General features: G+C 40.4%; 2 long non-coding RNA genes across 2 annotated transcripts in view; both read right to left on the minus strand.

Annotated features, from left to right (window-relative positions):
- Positions 1-5232: 5232 nt before the first annotated feature.
- Positions 5233-7673, minus strand: LOC123465270. The gene is made up of 2 exons (XR_006640449.1): positions 7431-7673; positions 5233-6659 (listed from the first exon to the last, which is right to left on the minus strand). It is a non-coding gene; the product is annotated as an uncharacterized LOC123465270 (long non-coding RNA).
- A 31-nt stretch (positions 7674-7704) lies between these two features.
- LOC102400533 overlaps positions 7705-15416 on the minus strand; it is a 172687-nt gene continuing 164975 nt past the window's right edge. The window contains exons 5-6 of the long non-coding RNA XR_006640448.1: positions 12051-12116; positions 7705-7898 (exon numbers count right to left, since the gene is read on the minus strand). This is a non-coding gene — a long non-coding RNA (uncharacterized LOC102400533). The remainder of the gene's footprint in view (positions 7899-12050; positions 12117-15416) is intronic.

A 15416-nucleotide genomic window follows, 5' to 3' on the forward strand; every position in this document is an offset into this window, starting at 1 on the left:
AAAAACAAGACAGGGAGCTGACTGTGGCTCAGACCATGAACTCCTTATTGCCAAATTCAGACTTAAATTGAAGAAAGTAGGGAAAACCACTAGACCATTCAGGTATGACCTAAATCAAATCCCTTATGATTATACAGTGGAAGTGAGAAATAGATTTAAGGGCCTAGATCTGAAAGATAGAGTACCTGATGAGCTATGGAATGAGGTTCGTGACATTGTACAGGAGACAGGGATCAAGACCATCCCCATGGAAAAGAAATGCAAAAAAGCAAAATGGCTGTCTGGGGAAGCCTTACATATAGCTGTGAAAAGAAGAGAAGTAAAAAGCAAAGGAGAAAAGGAAAGATATAAACATCTGAATGCAGAGTTCCAAAGAATAGCAAGAAGAGATAAGAAAGCCTTCTTCAGGGATCAATGCAAAGAAATACAGGAAAACAACAGAATGGGAAAGACTAGAGATCTCTTCAAGAAAATCAGAGATACCAAAGGAACATTTCATGCAAAGATGGGCTTGATAAAGGACAGAAATGGTATGGACCTAACAGAAGCAGAAGATATTAAGACAAGATGGCAAGAATACACAGAAGAACTGCACAAAAAAGATCTTCACGACCCAGATAATCACGATGGTGTGATCACTGACCTAGAGCCAGACATCCTGGAATGTGAAGTCAAGTAGACCTTAGAAAGCATCACTACGAGCAAAGCTAGTGGAGGTGATGGAATTCCAGTGGAGCTATTCCAAATCCTGAAAGATGATGCTGTGAAAGTGCTGCACTCAATATGCCAGCAAATTTGGAAAACTCAGCAGTGGCCACAGGACTGGAAAAGGTCAGTTTTCATTCCAATCCCAAAGAAAGGCAATGCCAAAGAATGCTCAAACTACTGCACAATTGCACTCATCTCACATGCTAGTAAAGTAATGTTCAAAATTCTCCAAGCCAGGCCTCAGCAATATGTGAACCGTGAACTTCCTGATGTTCAAGCTGGTTTTAGAAAAGGCAGAGGAACCAGAGATCAAATTGCCAACATCCGCTGGATCATCGAAAAAGCAAAAGAATTCCAGAAAAACATCTATTTCTGCTTTATTGACTATGCCAAAGCCTTTGATGTGTGGATCACAATAAACTGTGGAAAATTCTGAAAGAGATGGGAATACCAGACCACCTGACCTGCCTCTTGAGAAATTTGTATACAGGTCAGGAAGCCACAGTTAGAACTCGACATGGAACAACAGACTGGTTCCAAATAGGGAAACGAGTATGTCAAGGCTGTATACTGTCACCCTGTTTATTTAACTTCTATGCAGAGTACATCATGAGAAATGCTGGACTGGAAGAAACACAAGCTGGAATTAAGATTGCCGGGAGAAATATCAATAACCTCAGATATGCAGATGACACCACCCTTATGACAGAAAGTGAAGAGGAACTCAAAAGCCTCTTGATGAAAGTGAAAGAGGACAGTGAAAAAGTTGGCTTAAAGCTCAACATTCAGAAAACGAAGATCATGGCATCTGGTCCCATCACTTCATGGGAAATAGATGGGGAAACAGTGGAAGCAGTGTCGGACTTTATTTTTATGGGCTCCAATATCACTGCAGATCGTGACTGCAGCCATGAAATTAAAAGACGCTTACTCCTTGGAAGGAAAGTTATGACCAACCTAGACAGCATATTGAAAAGCAGAGACATTCCTTTGCCAACAAAGGTTCGTCTAGTCAAGGCTATGGTTTTTCCTGTGGTCATGTATGGATGTGAGAGTTGGACTGTGAAGAAGGCTGAGCGCCGAAGAATTGATGCTTTTGAACTGTGGTGTTGGAGAAGACTCTTGAGAGTCCCTTGGACTGCAAGGAGATCCAACCAGTCCATTCTAAGGGAGATCAGCCCTGGGATTTCTTTGGAAGGAATGATGCTAAAGCTGAAACTCCAGTACTTTGGCCACCTCATGCGACGAGTTGACTCATTGGAAAAGACTCTGATGCTGGGAGGGATTGGGTGCAAGAAGAGAAGGGGACGACAGAGGATGAGATGGCTGGATGGCATCACTGACTCAATGGACATGAGTCTGAGTGAACTCCGGGAGTTGGTGATGGACAGGGAGGCCTGGTGTGCTGCGATTCATGGGGTTGCAAAGAGTCGGACACGACTGAGCAACTGATCTGATCTGATCTAGGTTGGTCATAACTTTCCTTCCAAGGAGTAAGTGTCTTTTAATTTCATGGCTGCAATCACCATTTGCTGTGATTTTGGAGCCCAGAAAAATAAAGTCCGAAACTGTTTCCACTGTTTCCCCATCTATTTCCCATGAAGTGATGGACCAGATGCCATGATCTTTGTTTTCTGAATGTTGAGCTTTAAGGCAACTTTTCACTCTCCTTTTTCACTTTCATCAAGAGGCTTTGAGTTCCTCTTCACTTTCTGCCATAAGGGTGGTGTCATCTGCATATCTGAGGTTATTGATATTTCTCCCGGCAATCTTGATTCCAGCTTGTGCTTCTTCCAGGCCAGTGTTTCTCATGATGTACCCTGCATAGAAGTTAAATAAGCAGGGTGACAATATATAGCCTTGATGTACTCCTTTTCCTATTTGGAACCAGTCTGTTGTTCTTTGTCCAGTTCTAACTGTTGCTTCCTGACCTGCATATAGGTTTCTCAAGAGGCAGGTCAGGTGGTCTGGTATTCCCATCTCTTTCAGAATTTTCCACAGTTTATTGTGATCCACACAGTCAAAGGCTTTGGCATAGTCAATAAAGCAGAAATAGATGTTTTTCTGGAACTCTCTTGCTTTCTCTCTCTTTTTTTTTTAAATGTAAATTTATTTATTTTATTTGGAGGCTAATTACTTTACAGTATTGTATTGGTTTTGCCATACATCAGCATGAATCCACCACGGGTGTACACGTGTTCCCCATCCTGAACCCCCCTCCCACCTCCCTCCCCATTTCATCCCTCTTGGTCATCCCAGTGCACCAGCCCTGAGCATCCTGTATCATGCATCGAACCTGGACTGGAGATTCATTTCACATATGATATTATACATGTTTCAATGCATTCTCCCAAATCATCCCACTCTCACCCTCTCCCGCAGAGTCCAAAAGACTGTTCTATATATCTGTGTCTCTTTTGCTGTCTCTCATACAGGGTTATCATTACCATCTTTCTAAATTCCATATATATGTGTTAGTATACTGTATTGGTGTTTTTCTTTCTGGCTTACTTCACTCTGTATAATAGGCTCCAGTTTCATCCACCTCATTAGAACTGATTCAAATGTATTCTTTTTAATGGCTGAGTAATACTCCATTGTGCATATGTACCATAGCTTTCTTATCCATTCATCTGCTGATGGACATCTAGGTTGCTTCCATGGCCTGGCTATTGTAAACAGTGCTGCGATGAACATTGAGGTACGCGTATCTCTTTCAATTCTGGTTTCCTCAGTTTGTATGTCCAGTAGTGGGATTGCTGGGTCATATGGAAGTTCTATTTCCAGTTTTTTAAGGAATCTCCACACTGTTCTCCATAGTGGCTGTACTAGTTTGCATTCCCACCAACAGTGTAAGAGGGTTCCCTTTTCTCCACACCCTCTCCAGCATTTATTGCTTGTAGACTTTTGGATAGCAGCCATTCTGACTGGCATGAAATTGTACCTCATTGTGGTTTTGATTTGCATTTCTCTGATAATGAGTGATGCTGAGCATCTTTTCATGTGTTTGTTAGCTCTCTTGCACTTTCGATGATCCAGCGGATGTTAGCAATTTGATCTCTGGTTCCTCTGCCTTTCCTAAAACCAGCTTGAAGAGATCAAATACCTTTTTATATACTTATTGGTCTATGTTATCTTTTATAAAGCAAAAGACTTGAATCTTTTGCAGATGCTTTTCTATTGTGCCATTTTGTCTTATTGTCTTGGAATTGTTCTTTTAATTTTCTGAAAACAAGCCCTTCATTGGTTGTTTCCCCAACTTACAGTTTTTCTTTTCAGTCTCTTAATAGTGTCTTTTGGTAAAGTTTTTTGTTTTTTTTTTAATGTAGTGAAATAGGCAACCTTTTCCTATGGTTCTTTGCATTTTGTTTAAGGCATTCTTGTTTACATTGCACTTGTGAAAATATTCTTCTGTATTATAAGTTTTATAGTTTATAGCCTCCTATTTGGATCAGAAACTAATTGGTATTATTTTATATATAATGTAAGGTAGAGGTATAATTTTTTTTCTTTTTTAAAAAACACATGGATATGCAGTTGTCTTAGCAAAACTTATTGGTATCTGTCCTTTCCCTGTCAAGCAGCCATGATACCTCTGTCATGCAGGCAATGCCCATATTACATGCCTGGGTCTGTTTCTGGGCTCACTATTCTGTTCCATTGGTCTGTTGCATCACTGATTCACAGTTAATTCTCATATCATGGTAATTTGTGGTCCTTGATGGGGCACACTTCCCACATTGCTGTTCTTCTTGCTGCTTATCATTGCTTATTCATCCTTTTCTGTTCCAACACATTTGATACTCAGTTTATTCCTGGACAAAGAAGCAGGGCTACATGTATGCTGGGCTACACTCCATGGGTTTGCAAAGAGTCAGACATGACTTAGCAACTAATCAACAATATCAACAAATTATCATGTTAAAACACTGGGACATCTAGTTGGGCTTATATTGGAGGAGAATGTATATATTTATAGTACTGAGGCTTTCAATCTATGAATATTTATTTAGGTCTCTCTTTTTTTTACTGTCCATTAATAAAATTTTATGATTTACTCGGTGGAAGTCTTAATTCAGTTGTTAGATTTATTGTTACATATTGTTGATGCTATTCTGAGTGCTATTTAAAAAATTTTATTTGTGTTTGCAACTCTTTAGTATTGTTGACTTTTTCATACTAATATTATATCTAGAGAATATATTTATCTCATTATATATCTGTAAATAATATATCTGTAGTTTCTTTTGGTGACTTTTTGGGTTTTTTTCTTTTGGTTTCTTTTATATTCTTAAATATAATCTTTAAATGACGGATTTGTTCCTTGTTTTCTAATTCCTATGCTTTTTATTAATTTTATTTTTCTAATTTGTATTTTCCTTGCCTCACTGCACTGACTAAAACGTTCCATGTAATTCTCATTAAAAGTGGTAATAGTGGGAACGTTTGTCTGTTTTTTAACTTAAAATGAGAATACACCTTCAAATATGATGACTGTCAGGGTTTTCATTTCTTTTTTTTTTCCCCATAGATTTCCATTATCAGATTAAGGAAGTTAGGTCCATTCTGTTATTTTTTATCATTAATGAATGTAGAATTGATCCCAAATGTTTTTTTTTCTGCATTTCTGCATTCTTTGAAATGATCTTTTTTCTTTTATCTATTGTTTTATGAATTTTCTCTTTTATCTATTGTTTTATAACAGTCTCTACCCAAATTTCTGCCGTTTATTATCCCTTACATTCTGTGGGTTAAGAGGGTTCAGCAAGGTGTTTCTCTCCCATTCTTGTTTGGGTGGTCTCATGCAGTGGCAGTAGCTCTGACTCTGGATTCATCTGGATTCTCAGCTTGGATGTTGAAAGGTCCCAGATGGCTCATTAAATGCCTTGCACTTCCTTGGAGGTTTCTGGAAGTCCCAGTGCAGCTGGCATGCTGAGAATGCTGTTCCTGTCTTTCCCAACATAGTCTCAGGGCCCTTTTTCTCTCTATGGTCTCTATATTTGGCCTTTACAAGGTCTCTCCAGCTTGGTAGCTGATATATTCCATGGTGGCCCAAAGTGTGAAGCAGGAGTTTCCAGGCTTTAAGGCATTTTCCTGAAATCAGCATAGCCATGTTCAGTGGTTTAAAGTAAATCACAGGCTAGCCTAGATTCAGGTCCAGAGGGACAACATAGGACAAGATGGCAAGAGGTCATCTTTAGAGACCAACTATAGGAATATATTCGTGGGTGAATTATATCAGTTAGATTTTCCAGTGTCTAGTAGCTTTACATACTTGGGATAAACCTAACTTGGTCATAATGAATTATCTTCAGATCTAATATGTCTAATATATTAGATTTGAAGACAATTATATTACATATTATGTATCTAATATATTCTTAGGTTGGCTCATTTTCACCTTTTCCTCATAATGTATTTCAGGAAAAGTTGTGGTTCTATCCTTGCCCTTATAAAGGATCCAACCATGTCTTTATTTGAGAAGTTCAGATACCATGTTCTTTCCTCTCCTCATGTATGTCTTGAGATGAAACTTCTTTGATCCTTCCTGGGAGGGAGTGGGAGACTGGGACAGTCTTACTGCTCCCAGCTTTGGCAGACATTTCAACCTAAGCAGCCATGGTTTTGCTTAATGACTCATGGTCACACTGGCATATTCTGTTCTCTGTTGATGGGCCACCTTTTAAACAGAAGAACACAGAAGTTCCTGCATTTGCAATGAGATGAGTCTGCGTACCTGCCCCTTCTTCTTTGGGACTGCACAATGCCTACATTATAAAGATTATGATAGGAACTTCCTGCAACCCTACAGTGTCCAATAGATGGAGGGTGACTCATGCCTCTGACAGGGAAGTTAATGATTCTTTCCAAGGCTGATATTGGTTAGTTTCCTCTGCCTTCCCCCAACATCTGCTGGTCCAGTAAGTTTATAAAAAGACTGAAGGATATCACTGTAAGGTAATAAGGATAACATTTAGTTACTATTAGAGTAGATTCAATTTGAAAGATTGTAACTTAACATTATCAGACACTGTATATGTATATAAATATATGTATGTGTATATATATATATATATAGTGAGCATATGTATGTGTGTGTGTGTACTTTATATGTGTGATGGACAAAACATGACTACAAATTTATCAACAATCCTCCCACTGAGAGGTGAATCTTTGATTCCTACCCCATGAGCTCAGACACTGATTTGAGCAGGCAGATAAAGATATGGAGGAAGAGATGCTGTGACTGTTTTCAGGTTCAAACCTTAACAGACTGGCAACTTCTACTTCCTGCCTCTTGGAACATTTATTTAGGGAGAAGGCAGTAACTGCATAAATCTAACAATCCTGAGACCACCATGATGTGAAGAAGCCCAAGTTAGAGGAGAATGAATGGAACTGACTAAGCTCCCACTCAGCTCTTCTGGCCAACCCAGCCCAAGCAGCAGACCTGTAAGTGAGGAAACCATGAGATGATTCAGCCTCAATGACCATCTGTTGATATCAACTCACAGAGAGATTGTAGAAGGAGATACCAGTCGATTTATGAAGAAAGATGAGTTCAGTGTTGGTTGTGGTGCGTTTGAGGTGCTGTGGGACATCCTGATAGAGTTTGTCAGAGGGTACAGGTGTTTGAAGTTCAGGGTGAATGAACTAGACGGGTGTACACCTGAAAATGCTGAGTGTGCCTATTGTGTTTTGAACCATGGGATATAGCCCACCTTGCTAGCAGTAGTTGCTCAGAAGAGTCAGAGTAACATCCCTGAGGGAGTGGAAGAGAGTTGCTCTTACAGTGAAGAGGCACAAAGTGTGCCATCCATCTTGAGGGAACCCCGGTCTGTTCAGATCAGTCACTCAGTCATGTCCAACTCTTTGTGATCCCATGGACTACAGCATGTCAGGCTTCTCTGTTCATCACCAACTCCTGGAGCTTACTCAAACTCACGTCCATCGAGTCAGTGATGCCATTCAACCATCTCATCCTCTGTCATCCCCTTCTCCTCCTGCCTTCAGTCTTTACCAGCATCAGGGTCTTTTCCAATGAGTCAGTTCTCATCAGGTGGTCGAAGTATTGTAGTTTCGGCTTCAGCATCAGTCCTTCCAATGAATATTCAGGAATGAATATTGAGGATACCCCTCTCCCATGCAATTCTAGTATCTGTCTTCAGGCTCTCCCTCCTTGCCATAAACTAAGATAAAATAAAATGCAATCTCATGTTAGAGTATAGGCCATTTTTCATGTGATACATAGTCTTTTGTATAGATTTTTTCCCACTGTTAAATTTATCTATCAAACTCTCTCTTCCACTCTTTTTTTATGCCCTGTAAAGGCAAACACCATCTCATTTTTGGCCCACATTGATCTCATTTCCTTTAACTTCACTCCCCATTCACTTTGCCCCAGCTTCCCTGACTTATCTGTCCTTTCCATTTACCAAGCTCTTTCCCTCCTATGGAGGGAGGGGGGCTCTTGCACTGATTATTCCTTGTGCGTAAGAGCTTCTACCTAAGTTTTTCTTATAGTTCTGTTCTTATCCAAATTCATATGTCAGCTCAGAACCTGAATGTTATTTTCTCAGAGAGGCTATTCCTATACACTAGTACCCTATTTTGTCTTCTTTGTAGCACCTGTTCATACTTGAAAAAATTTTAATTGGAGTATAGTTGCTTTATAATGTTGTGTTACTTTCTGCTATACGATGATGTGAATCAGCTCTATGTATTCATATATCACTTCCCTCTTGAGCCTCCCTTCCGCCACACTCCCCAGCCCCATTCCACCCATCTAGGTCATCACAGAGAACCAAGCTAAGCCTCCTGTGCTTTATAGCATGTGCCACTATCTATCTATTTTTCATAAGGTGATGTGTATTTGTCAATCCTAATCGCCCATTTCATCTTACCAGTCCCTTCCCCCACTGTGTCCATGGTCTTTCCTCTGTCTGTGTCTCTCTTCCTGCCCTGCAAATAGGTTCATCTGTAGCATTTTTCAAGATTCCACATATATGCATTAATATACGATATTTGTTTTTCTCTTTCTGACTTAACTTCACTCTAATTCACTTTTGTTTGTAGTACTCTTAGCTTCACAAGGATAGAATTTGTGAATTTCTGATTTCTAGTTCCAAATGAGTATATAGTGGAGTTCCAATAAATAACTGCTAAGTGATTAAATGATCTAGATGGGGGAGAGAAGGAAGAGAGGGTGGTGTAGGGCCAATGAGCATGTGTCTGATAGGATTCCATCTCCAGGACTCCCATATCTAGTGCACTGGTCAGTGGATCTCAAATGAAGCTGCACATTAGAATCATCTAGGGTCCCATTAAAGTTTGAGACCTAATCCTAGAAATTGATTTAGTGAGATGTGGCCTAGGCATCAAGATTTTTCGAAGCTTGCCAGGTGATTCTCACATGCATCCCCATTGACAATCACTTGTTAGGTGTTAATGAAACTGAGGTTGTCTTTTCCTGGGCCTCTTGTGACTTTTTTATTAAGTAAGTTCTGAGACTCTAACTCTAGAGCCACCAAGTGATGTTAATCACTAATGATGTCCCCAAAATACTTGGTCTAAAGACGGATCTGGACTGCTTATATTTACCTTAAAGATCAAGTTCCCATTGACTGGTGGGAACATTTTTTGCATTATAAGAAAAGATACATGGAGCTTTCATTAGACAAACTAGGACCGGCATGTGAGCCAAATTCAGAATTTTCCACATTAGTGTCTTTCATGGTCATCGTATATTGAAGTAAGATAGGAAAGTAACTTAACAGCCCTCCTGGGAACAGGGGCACGTTTTGACATTTTGAAGGTCAGATCTCAGCTCCCAAGGGAAGCATGTAGGAAAACAGAACCAGGTTCATTCTCTTAGCCCATCTCTTGGTTAACATGGAGAAGGTACTGATGGTATTTAGGGGCACTGTGGAGCATGAGTTTAAAACACTGAAAACAGTGAAACTCTTTTTTCAAAGAAAATCAGACTATAATCCCAATTTCTAAAACTGATTAAAGTGAGACAGCTCAGTTTGAAGTGAGGTTTGTGGCCTGGAGGTTGGGTCAGTCCAGGTTGCCTGACACAATCCCTACTCCCAGATGGCCCTGAGGGACTGAAGTCTTTGGCTCTGCCAAACTTAGCTTAACAACCCTCTTCCAGATGATGCTTTTTGAAGTAGTAATTTTATATCTCTCCTGGATAAAAACATCTACCACAGGAGAAATTGAATGAATAACAAATAGGTAAGGAGCTGCTGCAGTTTCTTTGGTATCAAGACTGAGCACAGTATCAAGGTTAACCAGCTTGCTGCTGTGCAGCAGAAACTAACACAACATTGTACAGCAACTATATTCCAGTAATTTTATTGTAATAAAAAGATTAACCAGGTTGGTCCCTTACATGAGCATGACCGAGCGACCTTGGTATGCAGGTTCTGATCCAGTTCATCTTGGATAGGATCCAAGGTCCACTTGGGATAAGCTCCCGAGTACTGCTGATGCTTTGAATACCAGCATTTCAAATCACAATTCATATAGCAAAATCCTCTGGGAGGCTCATTAAAAATGCAGATCTTCCATCTTTCTGGAAGGAACCCTCCAGTTGTAGGTCTAGAAATCTTGTTTTAACAAGTTCCCCAGGTTTTTCTACTGTTCGCTGGATTTGAGAACTATGCTCCTGCATGTATCTGTCTACTAACTGTTCTCTTCAGGGATCCAGGAAGAAAGCGTGAAGCTCCACAGATTTCAGGGCTGGAAGAGACTTTGGAGATCATCTAGCCTTACTCTGTTATTGATTAGAAAACTGAGCTCCCAATGGGTGAACAGTCCTGCCAGGTGCAGATAACCAGCGGGTTGCAGAGCAGTGCAGACGCCAGAACAGAAGTTACTGATTTCAACCCTCAGCGTTTCCTAGAAATCCACGAGCCTTCCTTTGTCATTACTTCTTCTGTGGGGCTTCATGAGGCTGCTGTATTCCCCAAGCCTTGTGTTTGCCCCAGGGAAGATGCTGAGTTACTCTTACTGTTGTATATTCCTGCTACGTGTGTGCTTAACGTATTATCTTTGCATTCTCTTATTAAGTATTTTCAAGTTATCAGAATGAACACTGATGTTACCAGGTAAAATGCCAAAGTTCTTATAAGAAACCTAAATGTAGAAAGGCATGTGAGAACATGAATTATGGGGAATGGAGGTGATTGCCCTAGAATTTAGCCCCAGTTCCATCATTTACTAAGTATGTGATCTTGGGAATTTTGTTTAACTTTTTCTGAGCCTCAGTTTCTTCATAGGTAGATTGGAGATATCAATAGACCTTATGCTATGGAGTTTTGTTAAGTAGTTTATTGGTCAGTGTATGTAAAATGTTTAATACGGGGCCTGGAATATAGTAAGGGTTAAATCCAGCAGTAGCTCTCTGGATTTCAAAAACAAATTATAATTCCAACAGTCACAGTAGAAGCCACAGCCTTAGGAACCCCTTGTCAGCTCCCAATCCACAATAATTAGTAATCCATCATCTCTGAAATGATCATGTGTAATAATAATGCATAGACCTTAGGTCTGAAGTGAACAACCTTGAGTTTGCACAGATTCTAAGGAGAAACTTTCTATAACATATAAGATGTGTTACCCTTGCATAGCAAAGTGGTTCCTGAGATGCTGAAGAGCCAAGTTACTAGGGTGGTTCACTCCCAAGGGGCAAGATGGCAGAAGGGGTGTGTAGACTGAATTCCCCACTCAGATTCTTTCCACGAGGTCCAAATATTGACTAACCAGCTCAGAGTTTGATGCAGATAAGTGGCTTTCAGCAGTGTGTTTCCATCTTTACTCAGAGAGTGTAGCAAAGATATTTTTAGCCTGATTACTTAATTATGGAATGTGAGTTTGAAATGCATACCTCCAAAGTTCACCCGGGGAACGAGACTGTGTGATTATTACTATCAGGGAATGTGTTTTCTCCAACTGTCCCTGGTTTTCAGAGTAACTCTGATTTTCAGACAAGATGCTCTGTTGTTCCATGAGTAAAATTCTGCGTATCTGAGCAGTTATGCTGAATTTGTGAGTAAGTGGTTGGGAAAATACAGCCACCACAGAGCAATATAGAGATCACATGGAAGGTACTTGGTGTTTGAAGGAAAAGTATGACATATGATAAGTAGATGTGACTTCCTTTTTTACCTCAGTAATGAGTCACTTTTTTTTCAGTTACAGGTGACAGGAAATAATTGAAACTTGCATAGGCAAAAAGGGAATTGCCTGGCTTTTGTAACGGAAAAGTCCAGGGGATTCATGGCTGGCTAGATACAGATTCTTGACCAGTGACCCAACAAAGCCACACCTCTTACCTCCTCACTCTTGCTCCTCTGTGTCAGCTTTATGCTCAAGCAGGCTGCCCCCTGTCATCTTGGCATCTGTAAGGGAAAAAAAGTGACTTTCCAAAGTGTTTCAGCAGAAGTTCTGAAAAGTTCTTTCTGCTGAAACTGAGTCATTTTTCCCTCCCAGTTCAGTTCAGATCAGTCGCTCAGTCATGTCCAACTCTGTGATCCCATGGACTGCGGCACCCCAGGCCTCCCTGTCCATCACCAACTCCCAGAGTTTACCCAAACTCATGTCCATGGAGTCAGTGATGCCATCCAACCATCTCATCCTCTGTCATCCCCTTCTCCTCCTGCCTTCAATCTTTCCCAGCATCAGAGTCTTTCCCAAGCCCACCTTAAACTATAAGGACTAGAAGACTCTTCAAAGAAACTGAGGCATTGATATCAAAAAGGAAGGCATAAACACTGGGCAGGGAAATGCAGTAAATGCCTTACATCCTTTGCTTGTGTAGTGGGATTCTATTTGCAGTCACTTCTTTCTGCCCAGTTTTTCTATAATAAGACTCTTCTATTTACCATCCTCATCTACCAACAAGAGATCTACCTTTTTCCCACAAATACTGTTTATCTGGCCACCCTTTTTATTTCTGCCTATGGGAGGAAGGGCAGTGCCTATAGTTGCATGCAGCTAGGAAGAATGTCTTCTAAAATTCCCTGGGTTTCCAGGCATGTACTTTTGCAAACATATGCAGCATCTGGGGCAAACTGTGGAATGGGCCCATAGTGAATAGTGAATAGTGAAGTCACTCAGTTGTGTCCAACTCTTTGCGACCCCGTGGACTCTAGCCTACCAGGCTTCTCCGTCCATGGGATTCTCCAGGCAAGAATACTGGAGTGGGGTGCCATTTCCTTCTCCTGGGGATCTTGGAATGGGCCCATAGTTCACCTTAATTCATCAGAGCAAGAATGCCAGGAATGATATGCTTGGCTCCAATTTACACTTTGCTTTTAGAGAGTTAAATAGATAGGAATTTGCAATTGAGGACTACCACTCTGGAAGGAAGCCATTTGTTTGTTAAACAAGAGGTGACGATGGTGTGTGTTGTGTACTTAGTATGGTAAGGTTCACAGTTGCGCACAGGGTGGAAGAACTCTAAGACTGATTAGTGCTCAGTAGAGAGCCAAATGTCACAAGGTTTAGAAAGAACCTCAGGGAAAAAAGAGACATTAAAACCAAGTGTGTATTTTCATTCAGCATAGCACACAGAGCCTTCTCTAGGGTTTATTAAAAAGAATTAGCATTTATTGACTGCTAAGTGTCAGACACTGGGCAGAACCCATCACTCCTCCAAATACCCAATGGGGTGTTTATAATTCACATTTTACACCTAAGGAAACTGAGGAACTTGATGTTAACTGACTTGCCTTTGATGACAGAGCTGGACCATGAGGGAACTTTAAGCTGTTGGACCTGGGCTCCAAGCTCCGACATCCTACATAGGTCTAATATGAAGCTCAGTTTGACTCTTGGGGCTTTCCTGCTGGCTCAGACGGTAAAGAAATCTGCCTGTAATGTGGGAGACCTAGGTTCAATCCCTGGGTTGGAAAGATCCCCTGGAGAAGGAAATGGCAACCCACTCCAGTAGTCTTGCCTGGAGGATTCCATGGACAGAGGAGCCCAGTTGGCTATAGCCCATGGGGTCACAAAGAGTTGGATATGACTGAGAGATGAACACTTTGACTCTTCAGAAGTTATCCGTGACCGCTTTTTTGGTTTGTTTTTAAAGACTTTCTTTTTTTTTTTTTTTAATTTAATTTTATTTTTTTTTTTAATTTTTTTATTTTTTTTTAAATTTTATTTTATTTTTAAACTTTACATAACTGTATTAGTTTTGCCAAATATCAAAATGAATCCACCACAGGTATACATGTGTTCCCCATCCTGAACCCTCCTCCCTCCTCCCTCCCCATTCCATCGCTCTGGGTCGTCCCAGTGCACCAGCCCCAAGCATCCAGTATCGTGCATCGAACCTGGACTGGCAACTCATTTCATACATGATATTTTACATGTTTCAATGCCATTCTCCCAAATCTTCCCACCATCTCCCTCTCCCACAGAGTCCATAAGACTGTTCTATATATCAGTGTCTCTTTTGCTGTCTCGTACCCAGGGTTATTGTTACCATCTTTCTAAATTCCATATATATGCATTAGTATACTGTATTGGTGTTTTTCTTTCTGGCTTACTTCACTCTGTATAATAGGCTCCAGTTTCATCCACCTCATTAGAACTGATTCAAATGTATTCTTTTTAATGGCTGAATAATACTCCATTGTGTATATGTACCACAGCTTTCTTATCCATTCATCTGCTGATGGACATCTAGGTTGCTTCCATGTCCTGGCTATTATAAACAGTGCTGCGATGAACATTGGGGTACTTGTGTCTCTTTCCCTTCTGGTTTCCTCAGTGTGTATGCCCAGCAGTGGGATTGCTGGATCATAAGGCAGTTCTATTTCCAGTTTTTTAAGGAATTTCCACACTGTTCTCCATAGTGGCTGTACTAGTTTGCATTCCCACCAACAGTGGAAGAGGGTTCCCTTTTCTCCACACCCTCTCCAGCATTTATTACTTGTAGACTTCTGGATCGCAGCCATTCTGACTGGTGTGAAATGGTACCTCATAGTGGTTTTGATTTGCATTTCTCTGATAATGAGTGATGTTGAGCATCTTTTCATGTGTTTGTTAGCCATCTGTATGTCTTCTTTGGAGAAATGTCTATTTAGTTCTTTGGTCCATTTTTTGATTGGGCCATTTATTTTTCTGGAGTTGAGCTGTAGGAGTTGCTTGTATATTCTCGAGATTAGTTGTTTGTCAGTTGCTTCATTTGCTATTATCTTCTCCCATTCTGAAGGCTGTCTTTTCACCTTGCTAATAGTTTCCTTTGATGTGCAGAAGCTTTTAAGGTTAATTAGGTCCCATTTGTTTATTTTTGCTTTTATTTCCAATATTCTGGGAGGTGGGTCATAGAAGATCCTGCTGTGATGTATGTCAGAGAGTGTTTTGCCTATGTTCTCCTCTAGGAGTTTTATAGTTTCTGGTCTTACGTTTAGATCTTTAATCCATTTTGAGTTTATTTTTGTGTATGGTGTTAGAAAGTGATCTAGTTTCATTCTTTTACAAGTGGTTGACCAGAGTTCCCAGCACCACTTGTTAAAGAGATTGTCTTTAATCCATTGTATATTCTTGCCTCCTTTGTCAAAGATAAGGTGTCCATATGTGCGTGGATTTATCCCTGGGCTTTCTATTTTGTTCCATTGATCTATATTTCTATCTTTGTGCCAGTACCATACTGTCTTGATAACTGTGGCTTTGTAGTAGAGCCTGAAGTC

This window comes from Bubalus bubalis, chromosome 21 (assembly GCF_019923935.1).
Source record: "Bubalus bubalis isolate 160015118507 breed Murrah chromosome 21, NDDB_SH_1, whole genome shotgun sequence".
Lineage (NCBI taxonomy): Eukaryota > Metazoa > Chordata > Mammalia > Artiodactyla > Bovidae > Bubalus > Bubalus bubalis.